The sequence below is a fragment of the Salarias fasciatus genome, chromosome 2 (genome assembly GCF_902148845.1).
Source record: "Salarias fasciatus chromosome 2, fSalaFa1.1, whole genome shotgun sequence".
NCBI classification, from domain to species: Eukaryota; Metazoa; Chordata; class Actinopteri; order Blenniiformes; family Blenniidae; genus Salarias; species Salarias fasciatus.
The window spans coordinates 27,082,164-27,094,675 of NC_043746.1; the positions used below are offsets into that span (position 1 = coordinate 27,082,164).

General features: G+C 40.4%; 1 protein-coding gene across 1 annotated transcript in view; it reads right to left on the reverse strand.

The window, feature by feature from the left end:
- LOC115396816 (zinc finger protein 239-like) overlaps positions 1-12,512 on the reverse strand; it is a 40,177-nt gene that overhangs the window by 20,456 nt on the left and 7,209 nt on the right. The gene's annotated exons all lie outside the window — the stretch shown is intronic.

Genomic DNA, 12,512 nt, shown 5'->3' on the forward strand with positions numbered 1-12,512 from the left:
AGGAAAATTTGCCTGGTGCAGCTTCCACCACTCTAATGGTCCAGCCTCTCCATCCACATCCAGTGCCTGCAGGCAGCTTTGTAGCTCTATCTCAATGGTGTCTCTTTCAGGGAGAGCAGCCGGGCCAGGAATGGAGGACTTTTTGAAAAAGCTGCCCAGGCTGCGCTTAGCCTTCTTGGCCTCCCGACTTCTGCAGCTGCAGCTCCTGTGCTGGCATGTGGTGATGAAGGTGAGGATGATGCAGCTTCAGCTTGCATCTGCTTTTCCAACAGGGCCTGAATTCCTGCCACTGCTTTCGCCTTCATGTAATCTTTCCGATGGTCTTCTATGTATGACAGTTTGAATTGTGGATCGACAAGGGAGGCCAAATAAAGAAGGTCAACAGTGGCAGCATCCGCATACTTTTCATTTAAGCACTGTAGAACGCTCCTCTTCATTTGCTTTGTTAGATCTGTGTCATTGTGATCCAAAAATATCAACATCATATCGTGATGAAGCTGAAGGAGGCCCGGAACCATGAGCCCCCACAAATACCATGACTGTTGATGTGTGTAAAGGTCAGGTTATTCTTTTATTCCCCCAACCCGTATTAACCAGAAAGTGCATTAAAAATGTTGTTGTCAATAGAATTCTCATCAAAGCTTGGTTTACTGTCTGCTGCTGTAAACAATACTACAAAATCATTGCATCAAACATTTTGGATCATGTATGAAAACAAGAGATCTGCCAAAGCAAAACACATTGATTGAAAGACAGGATGGAGAAAATACAAAGGGCAATACTGAGTGAACTGAAAACATAAGCAGTCATTATTTTCCTCATACTTTAATGCGGCAGCATAAAACAGCTCTAACAACAGGCCGAGTCTCCCAGAATGTAGTGCCCAACACCGACACCCCCAATCTCCCTGGTGTGGTCAGGGAAAAGGGTTCCTTGGCTGTTCCGCTGACAAAACTCTCAAAACTCTGGCATCATGCATGCTCCCAGTACGGTTGGGCGATATTGACCAAAAAATGCATCCCGATAATTTCTGGCATTTATCCCGATAATGATAAATATTGCGATAAAAAATTACTAATCAAACTCCACCTTTTTGACTGTTATCAAACACCACCTCAGTCTTTGGAGCCCCAAAAACACTGCTATAAAATAATCCCAAATACTACTCTACTGTACCAACTGAGTTTTAGTTTCATTAGTACACCAGTACTGGAAAACTGTAATGACTCAAATCAAACAAGTTTTAAATGCGAGAACAGCTTGAACATTTATTGAAACTCTTTGACATAAACATTATATATTATAAAATTATATTACACTTTTCCTTTGCTTATTCTGTTTGTCAGTATTTCTGAGGTATGTGCAGGTTTCCTCGTGTTTATGTTTTTTGTTCAGGCTGGGGATGCACGTGGTTGACCGTTAACTGATAACAGGAACTAGGGCTGAACGATATGGGCAAAATTTCATATCTCGATATCCATGTCAGATATCTCGATATCGATACGATATATTACAATGAATTCAGTGAAAGTTAAGCATTTTTCAGAAAAATAATATGCAGGGCATGAAATTCGTCAAAATTTTAACAGGCCCTCCAAGTTTTTTCAGCAGGGCCTCAGAAAATTTTCACAGTTCCTCACAAGTTTTAACAGGTCCTTAATTTTCAATTTTGTTGATCAAAAACAGGATCCAACAATAATTTTTAAATTTAACTGTTGTATTTTGTTGTACTTGTTTGGTTCTGTTTATATCTATTTGCTGCTCTGTGTCTGGGATGGACCGAGAGCGCCGGAATCAAGCAGTACCTCCTTCAGTCCAGCAGAGGGCGCATTGTGATTGTTAGATGCATAGTGCAGTGTGAAGCACAGAGAAGAAGCAGCAAAAATGGAATCCCAGAGTTACGAGGCGTGTTGGTTTTGATTGATTTATTAAAAGAGAAGCGACGCAATTTCATGATAAAAAAAAGCCAACAGGCGGTAAGGACCTACTTATATGGCACCTAAACCGGCGGAGATTCCATCTCAATTGGTCCCCACCGCCATTTTATAGGGAATTTCGCGCCCTGATAATACAAAAGGATGTAAAAAAAAAAAAAAAAAAAAAAAAAATGCAGTTTTTTTATGAGAACTCACTGCCACTCCCACCAAATTTGTTTGTGCAGATTCTGCAACCGCCCTCTCTTCAGCTCTCATGTTGTTTTGCTTTCTCCGCAGCGTGCAGCACATGCGAGTGTGCGTCTCCGTCTCCCTCCTGCCCCTCCCTCTGATGTTTCTCATTGGCTGCCATCAGCTGTCAACCAGTAAAAGAGGTTTGTGGTTGGCTGGCCTGACCTGTGCACGGGCAAGCGTTCATGCAGGGCAAGCAGGGGAAATCTTGATATCGTCGATTTTGACAAACTAATGTCCTGAATGTTCATATCGATATCGATATGATAACGATATATCGTTCAGCCCGAACAGGAACTCTGACCGATCAATACTATTGGTTTTTTTTTCTGGGTTTTTTTTAAGCTCCAGCTGGAGCGGAGCTCTCCACAGAGCCCGTGCGTCTTCATGCAAGCTGGCATTATATTATAGATATCAATGACGGCGCTGCAGATTACACCTTCAGTCACTGATTAATTCCAGTTGCCTTCATGTTGTACAGTAGGGGAGGGTGTGTGTCTTTGTGTGCATTTCTGCATGTGGCACAAAACCGTGTTACATTAAATATTGTTTTTTATCTCCGGAAACGTTGCGGTTGGTTTTGGGCTCATTCTGGGCTCAGCTTTGGCACAACAGACCGTTTATCTGCTCCTTTATTACAGATTATTTAGAGATTAAGCGCATTATGCACGTCCATTGTCAGTACGTTATCATGTAATATTAAAGTTTATTTTGCCTTTTTTTTCTGTTTCTGAATCGCGGGGGCGGCACCAGAGCAATTAAGATACTGGTTCACGTCTGTCAGCAGACCTTCTCCTCCCTCCAGACAGTCTGCTCTCTCTGTCCAAGAGTTTTTCTCTCTCTGGGTGTCTCTGTGTGGAGCCATCAGGCTGTAACTCTGTCTACCGTCATGTTTTGTTTGCTGTGGCGCTCTGGCGCATGCATATACCGGTGCGACCTGCACGCAACGCGGTCACAAAATCTGGCGGCTGCGGGGACGTCCGCGGATTGCGGATTAGCGGCAAGTTTCCTCTGATAGGCGGAAGTTCTGCATCCATTGCTCGGTGGAGAAGCTGGGAACGATTTCATCCCACCATTGCGCAGCTCGGATGTGGGTCCAGACGACAGGCCTGCGTCGTCGAGCCACTCCCGATAGGAGAGTCTGCTGAAAGAGACAGAGCATATGCAATGTGATCACATGAAAATAAAAGTCTAATTTGGACTTTTCAATAAATCTTGCAATGAGACATGACTACTACTACTTTAGATAACACAACTAACTCCCAAAAATAATATCTAAAATCATTAAATCTGAAATGATAATCTCCTTTGCACCTAAAATGTGACCAGACAAGACATTATTGGTCCCCCAATGGCTAATGTGGAGCTTAATATCAACAGTTCCCTTTTCTGTTTGAGCCAGCCTGCTGTAGCTTCATGAGTAGTTGATGTAGGGAAGGTGTTGTGAACCTGGATCCCTCAAATGCAACAAAAATGGGAGTTACTGAAGATGGGCTATTAATCAAATTGTTAAACTCTTCTTGCTTTTTCTGGGTTTGTTGTGTGAACTAAATGGATGTTCAACCGAGGATCTAAAATTTTATCTCGGCATTTCAAACTCCTCTGAGCGTTGCTGACAATCCCAGCTGGCATTCAACCGACCTTAAACGTTGAAAATTAGTTGAAATAATGTCGGTTGATGAAAAACATGAATTCAACGTCAAAACAACGTTGACGCTAAATGGTTGAAGTTGTGTTGTAAACTTACTGTGGATTCAACATTGAAATATCAGCATTTTTTAAACGTATATCTAATCGTCAGTATTTTTAAAATCATGACTTCTAAAAATTTAGCTGAAATATGTCAGCTGAAAAACAACGTTGTTTCAACATCCAGACAACGTTGATAAATTTACCATTGGAAAAAATGTTTGTGAATGTTAACCCCACCTTGTATTTCTGTTTCTTTGATTCTGCTTGTTCTCATTGTCTCGTAAAGATAGAATTATGTCTAATAAAAGAGCCGCCCAAGCGGTTAAATCTAGTATGTAATTCCATCCAATTGTGAACTTGGGTGAAATGCAAAAGAAACATCTTTAAAATCACCACTTTGCTTCGTGTGTATTGCACTGTATTCCAGGTTAAGTAGTTTTCTGCAAACTAGTGGTCACCCTCCCGTTTACACTGAAAACAACCAATAAACTAATAGCTCAACAGGTAATGCTGATTCTCGCTGAACAGTAAGTCATGAGTTCGAATCCCGGGTTTGACCTGTCTGCAATGAGGAGCATAAATGATTGAAAGAATATGCCTGAATCTGAGACAGCAAGTCTGGTGGTCAATTTAATTTTAATTTTTCTGCACTTATGCTGCTATACTGCTCAGTTCAACGAAAACCAACATTGATTCATGGTTTTAGACATGACGTTGAAATAACGTTTTGATTTCAACGTTGATCAGATTTGCAAAATCGAAACAAAATTCAACTGTTATTCAACATTGATACCTGACGTTGATTCAACAGTGATTCAACGCTAAAATGCCAGCTGGGATAGGACAGAACAGAAATGTGCTTTTTTAATTGCTGTAGCCACTTTTCATCACTGAAAAAATACTGCCTGCAGGATTCTTCGCAGATCCCAAACTGATCTTTAAAAAGACGCAAATACAGCAAATTAAAGCACAAACTTGTCTAAATAACTGCAGTTACAGAGTGGTAACTCACCCGGAGCCGTCGTCTCCTCACAGCTCTGAACGCCTCATCTTCGGCTTCATATCGCTGCAGAGCCTCCCAGACTCTTCGGTACTTTTCGTTCGTCTTATCTCTTGCTGCTTGAAGCCTTTTCTGACTCTCTTCCTTCCACCTTCTCGCAATAAAAAGCAACAGACAAAGAGAAAGACACACGACAGCCTCCTCGTCCTCCATTGTTGCTTATTTGCGTCCCCGTCTTCTTTTGCTGAGCAGCGGACTTTTTACCGTCTTTATACCGCCTCCGAGTTTAGCCGCCCACTGAGAACGGTATCCATGGAGACATAAAAGGCCGATGTCAAGTACAGTGGGGTTGAGTCGCCATATGCTCCTAATTAAACTGCTGTTTGTTTACAGCCGCGATACATCCAATATGGCGCCTGGGGGCGTGTCTGTCAGCAAGGACACGTGACTGTCAGACCGTGAGTGTGAACGGGTGTTTCGGATTAACTCATTTCCCCGTTAACTTGTGCCCAACAGATGTTGAAAACCCGACTGAAACTTGTAGTCCTTCTAGCGAACGTCGGCTTTCCACAGTTACAGTAAATTTATAAGCTTAGAGTCTTTTGTGAGTCTTATTTTAACATTTGCTGTTACCAGCATGAGTTTACACAGAAATCCGTCCGTGCTGAAGATGGGAACCAGTTAAGCCAAAACACCAGTTCCGTCATTCGCTGAAAACAGCGGTTTTCAAAATGTGAGGCGACCTCCCCTGGAGGGCGCCAGAGGGTTTCAGAGGAGGCACGACGCTACAGAGAAGAAAAAAAAAAACGTGTGGGCTTCCGAAGCAGCCGCGCAGTGTGTCCTGTGAGATGCCTCACCCCCACGCCCCCTGCTAGGGATGGGAGTCGGTTCCTCATGTCTTGATTCCAAGGAATTATTTGGCTGTCTCCTTCAGGATTCCAGTTATCGGTTCCGCTGTGTGCGTGATGACGTACCATGCGCTCCGCCCATGGACTCACAGCAGCCACGGGGCGGCTGCGGTCTGCTCTGGCGCCGCTACAGAGACGCGGACCGGAAACTTTCAGCAAGGATCATATTTTTCCTCACTCTGGAGCCCTGCTGTTTCAATCTGAAAAGAAACAAGTCGGGTGCCAGATGGAAAGTAGATACGTGTTCCTAAATCAGTGATTTCAAAATAAAATCTGTGTCATGTTTTTGCCTTCACATTGTTTTTTGTAATTCTCCTGGTAGAATATAAGACAAACAATGCGATCTAATCATTATATGTATTAGAAGAATGAACAATGTTGTGCTTACTCATTGTAGGAAAGTCAAACACACCAAAATTGCACAAATCAAAGCTCCATGACCTGAGCAGCTGTGTTGCCAGATTGGGCGGGTTTCTGCACAATCAAGCTTCTTTTGAACCCGAGGTGGGTTGATGGAATGGTTATGTGTTTGTGACGTTTTTTTTTTTTGTTTTTTTTTATGCAAATCCGGTTTTTATGGTTTTAACATGCATTTTCTTCAGAGATGGAGGTTTGGATTGCTTTCTATTGTCGGACGGTTTTAACATTATATTTGGGGCAGATCTGGCAACCTCCATCAGCTGACAGCAGACACACTGAGGCTGTGTGAGTGACAGTGCTGCAGAGCTGGACCAGACACGCAAGGACATCCAGTGTGAGGCCGGTGTAGTTTGGTTTTGAGCTTTCCAACCTGGCGTCAGGAAGAAGCTCCAGAGCTCGGCTGTATTTCACACCAAAAGATGAAACTGGGACTACTTGCAGTTTGCAAAGTTTTCATGACATGGATATTTTTTTCTTCTGTTCAGGATGAAGATATTAAAGAGTTAATGCAAACACCCCATTTGTATTATTTCATTTCTCATTCAATGAGAATTGATAAGGAATCGTACCGATAAGCACTATTGATAATGGAATTGGAATCACTAAATTCTTAACAATTCCCCCCCCCCCCCCCCCACCCCCGCTCCCACAGTACGAGTGAGCACCGCTTCTAACCCCCCAGTCATCTGCTTTGCACCACCATTGAAGCTGCACACATCATGCACAGGTTAGCATGTTAGCTCAGACTTCTTCCTTTTGTAAACAGCAACAACTGCTTTAAAATCACTCCTGTTAAAGAAATGTAGTGAACCTCCAGCAGTCAGATGGATTCATGTGTTCATTCACACGTTTCCATACCTGTTATTGACACCTTCAGTTGAGGGTTCTTGCTGATTTCCAACAGTCTGCTTTGACGCCCAATCTCTGCCTCACACTGACAGACCATTTCTCCAAACACGGTAAAGATTTCTCCAACAGCAGCTCTGAGTCGCTCCTCAATAAAACGTCTCAAATCCTGGACTGGAGTCATTGTCGCTGAAGAAGAAGACATGTTTCCTTCGTGTAGCAGCAAACGCTGCTCTCATGTTTGAAATGTGGGAACGCTTCTTCTTCTCTCCCTTTATTGCTTCTTGGAGGATCACAAACAGCTGCCACTTCACACTGACACATACTGGACTCAGGCGGAACTGCAGGTTGTTGGCTGCTCCTGGAACAGTTATAGAGTTGATCGAATTTAGTTTTTTTTTCCAACTTTCACCAAAATATTAAAGACTGGCTGAATAGACTGAGACATAAACTCCTTTTTTATAAAGTTTGTCATAAAAAAGAAAAAAATACAAGCACACATACATCCAACCAGAAAAAATAGGATGGCACAGTGTTCTCTGAATAGAAAAAAACACAATGGAAGTGCAGCAGCAACAGAGCATCAAATCATGAGGTCTGTTTGTACATTCATCAAAAAAGTGTCCATATGAACTTTATGGATATGTACATACCAAATATATCCTGTAAAGAATATATTTTCAATATTCAGTCATGCATCACTTCATAACAAACACACACCTGACACCGTGAAAAATATAGCATCAGTACAGTAAGGGTGTAACTCAAACATTTAAAGTTATCTCGGGAGAAGGGCTTCATATTTTTACATATTCATATCTCCTCCCCTGTTTCTCTCTCCCAGCAGCTCTTATGATCGTCATAATTAGGTGACTGTGTTCACTTTTGAAGCTTTTTTCTTTTTAAAATGGTGATCCTGTTGGAGAATCTGAGTTTTGAGCAGGCTCCATCTGCTCAAGACTTGCTAAAATATATGTGTAGTTGTAAGCACTCCCAAAAGGGTGAACTTCTTCCTTTTTATTCATAAAACAAGAATTTGCATTATAAGCTGAAGCAGCCTGTGAAGATTATCAGATGATTTTACGTGTTTATTGAAACCTACGGTACTTGATCTGGGTGAATAAGTTCAACAATGACTCAATAAAAATCTGCATTCGTCATGAAGAGCTGACGAGAGTGAACTCAAACAGTTTTCTTGGTGTTAGGATTGATGATGAATTAAATTGGAAAGAACATATTGAACATGTATACAAAAAGATATCAAAGTCTATTGGGATTATACGGTAAGTAACATAAGGCATTTGATTCATACTAGGTGTTTATCTACTCTTTCCAGTCTGATCTATCCTTACTTGACATACTGTATTCTAATGTTGTGTGGGGAAATACCTTCACCACCTCCCTTAACAAAATTCACATTTTACAGAAGCGGTTCTTGAGAATTGCCACTTATTCTAAATCTGATGCTACAAGTGCACCTTTGTTTATTAAATTTAACTTGTTAAATATTTTTGACATTAACACTTTTTTCACATGTATATTTGTGTACAGAGCTCTCTATGATTCTGACTGGCCGACTCACATCACGCTCTACTTCTCCTTTAATAACCAATTCAATAATGATGCCACAAGACAGGCTCCTGGTTTGCACTTAAACTTATACAAGAGAAATTGTGAGCAGTTCTCGCTCAGATTTAATGGCCCAAAGTGTGGAATATACATGTGGACCTATTCGAAGCCTCTTCGTCCATGTTCATCTACAAAAGAAACTTAAAGAACAATTTAATTCTGCAATATCTGACCGAATCCAAACACTACGACATATACATGATATATGGGGATTGCTTTAGATTGTTTTGTTTACTCTTTGTTCATTTTGTGGGACTTCTGTTTGTTTGTTTGTTTGGTTTTTCCCTTTCTTTTTCTCTTCTCATCTTTTCTTTTTCTCCTTTTGTGCTGGACTTTATGACATCTTTCCATGTAAGACTTTTTCATGGTCATTTCATTTTTTCACTTTGAGTTTGTGTGGGAGCAGCATTTGTACAAGCGTTTTGGCTTTTTTCGCTCCCTTGTAAATAGTCATATTGTTTTGACTATTTTTGCAAAATTAATTTATAAATTTAATTTAAATTTAGGAATTAAAAAAACTCAGCTTCATCCTGGAAACCAGAATTTTGTTGAGAACTTGACATGAACAGTGATGAGTGATCCGGGTCGACAGATGCCCCACTGCTGGAGGTCTCCGTCTTTTCAATGAATTAGGGTGATTATAGCAGTTTTCATACTATCAACTGACCTGATGCTGACCTGATGAAAAAGTCTTACATGGAAAGATGTCATTAAGTCCAGCACAAAAGTAGAAAAAGAAAAGATGAGGAGAAGAGAAAAAGAAAGCAAAAAACCAACCAAACAAACAGAACCTGATGCTGATCAGGTAACGTTCCTACAATCATCATGTTTATCATTTTATCATGATCAAAGTCAAAGTGAGCTGCTTTGTCAATTCTGCTGTACATACAGACACACAGTGGAATGGAAACTGGACAAACATCTCTGAGAATAAAAACAGGCGCAATATATCACCTAATTAATTTCATTCTATTTTCATTCTATTAGTAATAGAATGAAAATAGAATGAAATTCAAATAGAATGAAAAGGAAAAAGAGAGGAATTTAGGAAAGAAAAACAGAGCAGTAAGATTTTCAAAAAAAAAATCAAAACCAGAAAAGTGCAATATCATACAATGTGTGTGAAAATAAGCTTCACTGCCAACTGCTGCTGCACATTCAATACACTTTGTCTCCCCCTGTGTCAATATGTATTTCACTCAAATGCAAAACAGTATCGAAATAGATACAGTAGAAAATAGAAATATCGACCGAAAAATTCAGCCATGAAGAATAAAACGCCCTAAAAAGTGCAAAAGACATGATACAGTTCAGCACAGGCAGCCTGGGAAACAGTTTTTTATGTTGATGGAGGTGAAAATAACTTTATTCTTGCTCCATTTCATTTGTTGAATCAGATTTTCATTCCTTCGGCTTTGTTTTTGCTGTCTTCTCCCACTAGGTGGAGCTACAGGGACACTCCTCACTCACTGACATGATTCCAGTTCTGCTCGCGGGGGCCAGCAGTGAAGAGCCATAGAGCCGTGCCAGCCAGACGTGGGTTCGATCCCCGATGGAGACAATTTCGAAGCACAGGAAAAACAACACAAAATAAATATACTGAACAATAGGGGAGAGTGGGGTAAGTAGTGCCAGTTTTTACTTAAAGTGCCTTTTACACAAGGGGATAACAGGAATGCCTGCAACTAAAATATGTTCATATCGTTTAGGATGTTGTGCATCCCTGGGAGCAATGACTTTGGATCTTAACTAAACTGTGTGAGAAATATAGCTTTGGAAAAAAAAAAGTGGTTTTGTGGCACAACTTGCCCCAAGTGCCGGGTAACTTGTGCCATTAGTCAGAATACACTGGGGTAAATTGTGCCACTGATAACTGAAGTAAAAAAGATCATTTTAATATCAAAAATGATAATTCTGGATAAAAACAAGACACATTCTATACAAAAGTACTTGTTTAATGTTAATTTAAAGTTTTAACAGCAAAAAAGGCCAGTTTGCTTCAACAAGGCCGAGTGCCACATGAACACATGCTAAGAACAAAATAAAAAATCCAAAATGAGCACCTAACTGCATCTGCATCTGAATGTGTTCACACATTCGACCGACTGGAAATTCCACTTGTCAATGCTGCAGTGGAATATGAACTTGGGCTCACTTCTGGCTCTATCAGCACGCTTTTATGGTGTGGGAAATTTTTTCAGCACATCACCTCAAGGGATGACTCCTTCGTCATTCTCTCTAAATGTGAAGATTGACTTTCCATCAACAGACCACTTATAACTGCTTTAGAAACTTTGCACTGATCTTGTCATCTTCAACATTCTCCACCAAACCAACATAGTTATAGGAATTGGATTTTTCACCTGCAAACTTCACAATGAAGTCACCAGCAGTCAGAGCCTTGTCACCATCATCACCATCATCATTGTCACTATGGACATCATCGGCTGTAAAAAAATAAAACTGTTTGGAAATGTGCGGAAGATTTAGTGAATACAGTGAATGTGCATTTCAACACAAGCCTCAGGAATATCCAGGTAACTGTTTCATAGAAGTGAAGTTAAGATTTTGGTATTTACAGCACAATTAGATATTGCAATCAAGGTGCAATTGGTGATCAAAGATGTCATTTTAACAGTGATTAAACTATTTTCATATATTTAGTCAGTTGAAATAAATCCTGATTGTGTTCATGGAACTATGTACTATATACTCATGGAAAGATAAATAGCCTATCTTAAACTTGTAATATGAATGTGGCTAAATTTGATAACCCTCATGTGTTTTATTTTACCCAGCTGATTCGCCCAGAGCCAAGGACATTACAAGGGGCATTGCTGAAATGATTGTAAAGGATCTACATCCTCTGTCTGTGGTGGAACAGGACGGCTTGAAGAACTTATTAAAGACTCTTGATCATCGATACAAGGTGCCAAGTCGCAAATTTTTCACAGGAGAGCAAATTCCCTCACTGTATAGAGACTGTTGCTCAAAAGTGAAGAAATGCCTGGATGCTGCCAACAACTAACATGTGGACATCTGAAGCAACAGAACCTTATTTAACTGTGACATGTCATGTTATTGACGACAACGGGGAAATGCAAGCATATGTGCTTGAAACATGTGCCTTTTCCGGGAAGCACACTGCCGACAATATTTGCACTGAGTTAAAAAGAATTACAGATAAATGGAACATAACTATGAAAATCCAGGCAGTGATAACAGACAACAATGCCAATATGGTGGCTGCAGTGCGCAAAGCAGGGTGGGCACATTACCTGTCTTTTGCGCACATAATAAATCTCGTTGTGAAAGACTCTATTAAGGCCGTCCCTGAGCTTTTAGACATCCAGCAGAGGTGCAGTGCTATCGTAGCATTTTTCCATCACAGCACAAATGCAATGGAGAAGCTCAGAGAAATCCAAAAGCAACACAAATTTCCAGAGCACAAGCTCATTCAGTCTGTTGAAATGAGATGGAACCCCCCCCCCCCACCCAGATGCTGTGTGGTTGTCTTGACCCAGCATACCTGTGTTTTAAAGGTTTAGTATTTATTGTGCATTTTTTAGTTTAGTTTTTTTTTTTTTTTTTAATTGAACTACTCACTATATCCAAGGCCAAAGAGGGGACCTCAGGGCTTCTTTGACAGAAGAGCAAAAAGCCTAAAGTATTTTGCACAACTGTCTTTATTTTTCATCAATACCTATGAGTAATTTTAGTTGCACTCCTGATAGTTAAATTTTTTATATTGTTAGATTTTTAGTTTTTATAATTTTTTGGAGTGAAAAAGGGAAAAGAAATTATTTTATATTTAAATGTTTACATTCTTGTGGCATTCTTGTGTTAGTTCAT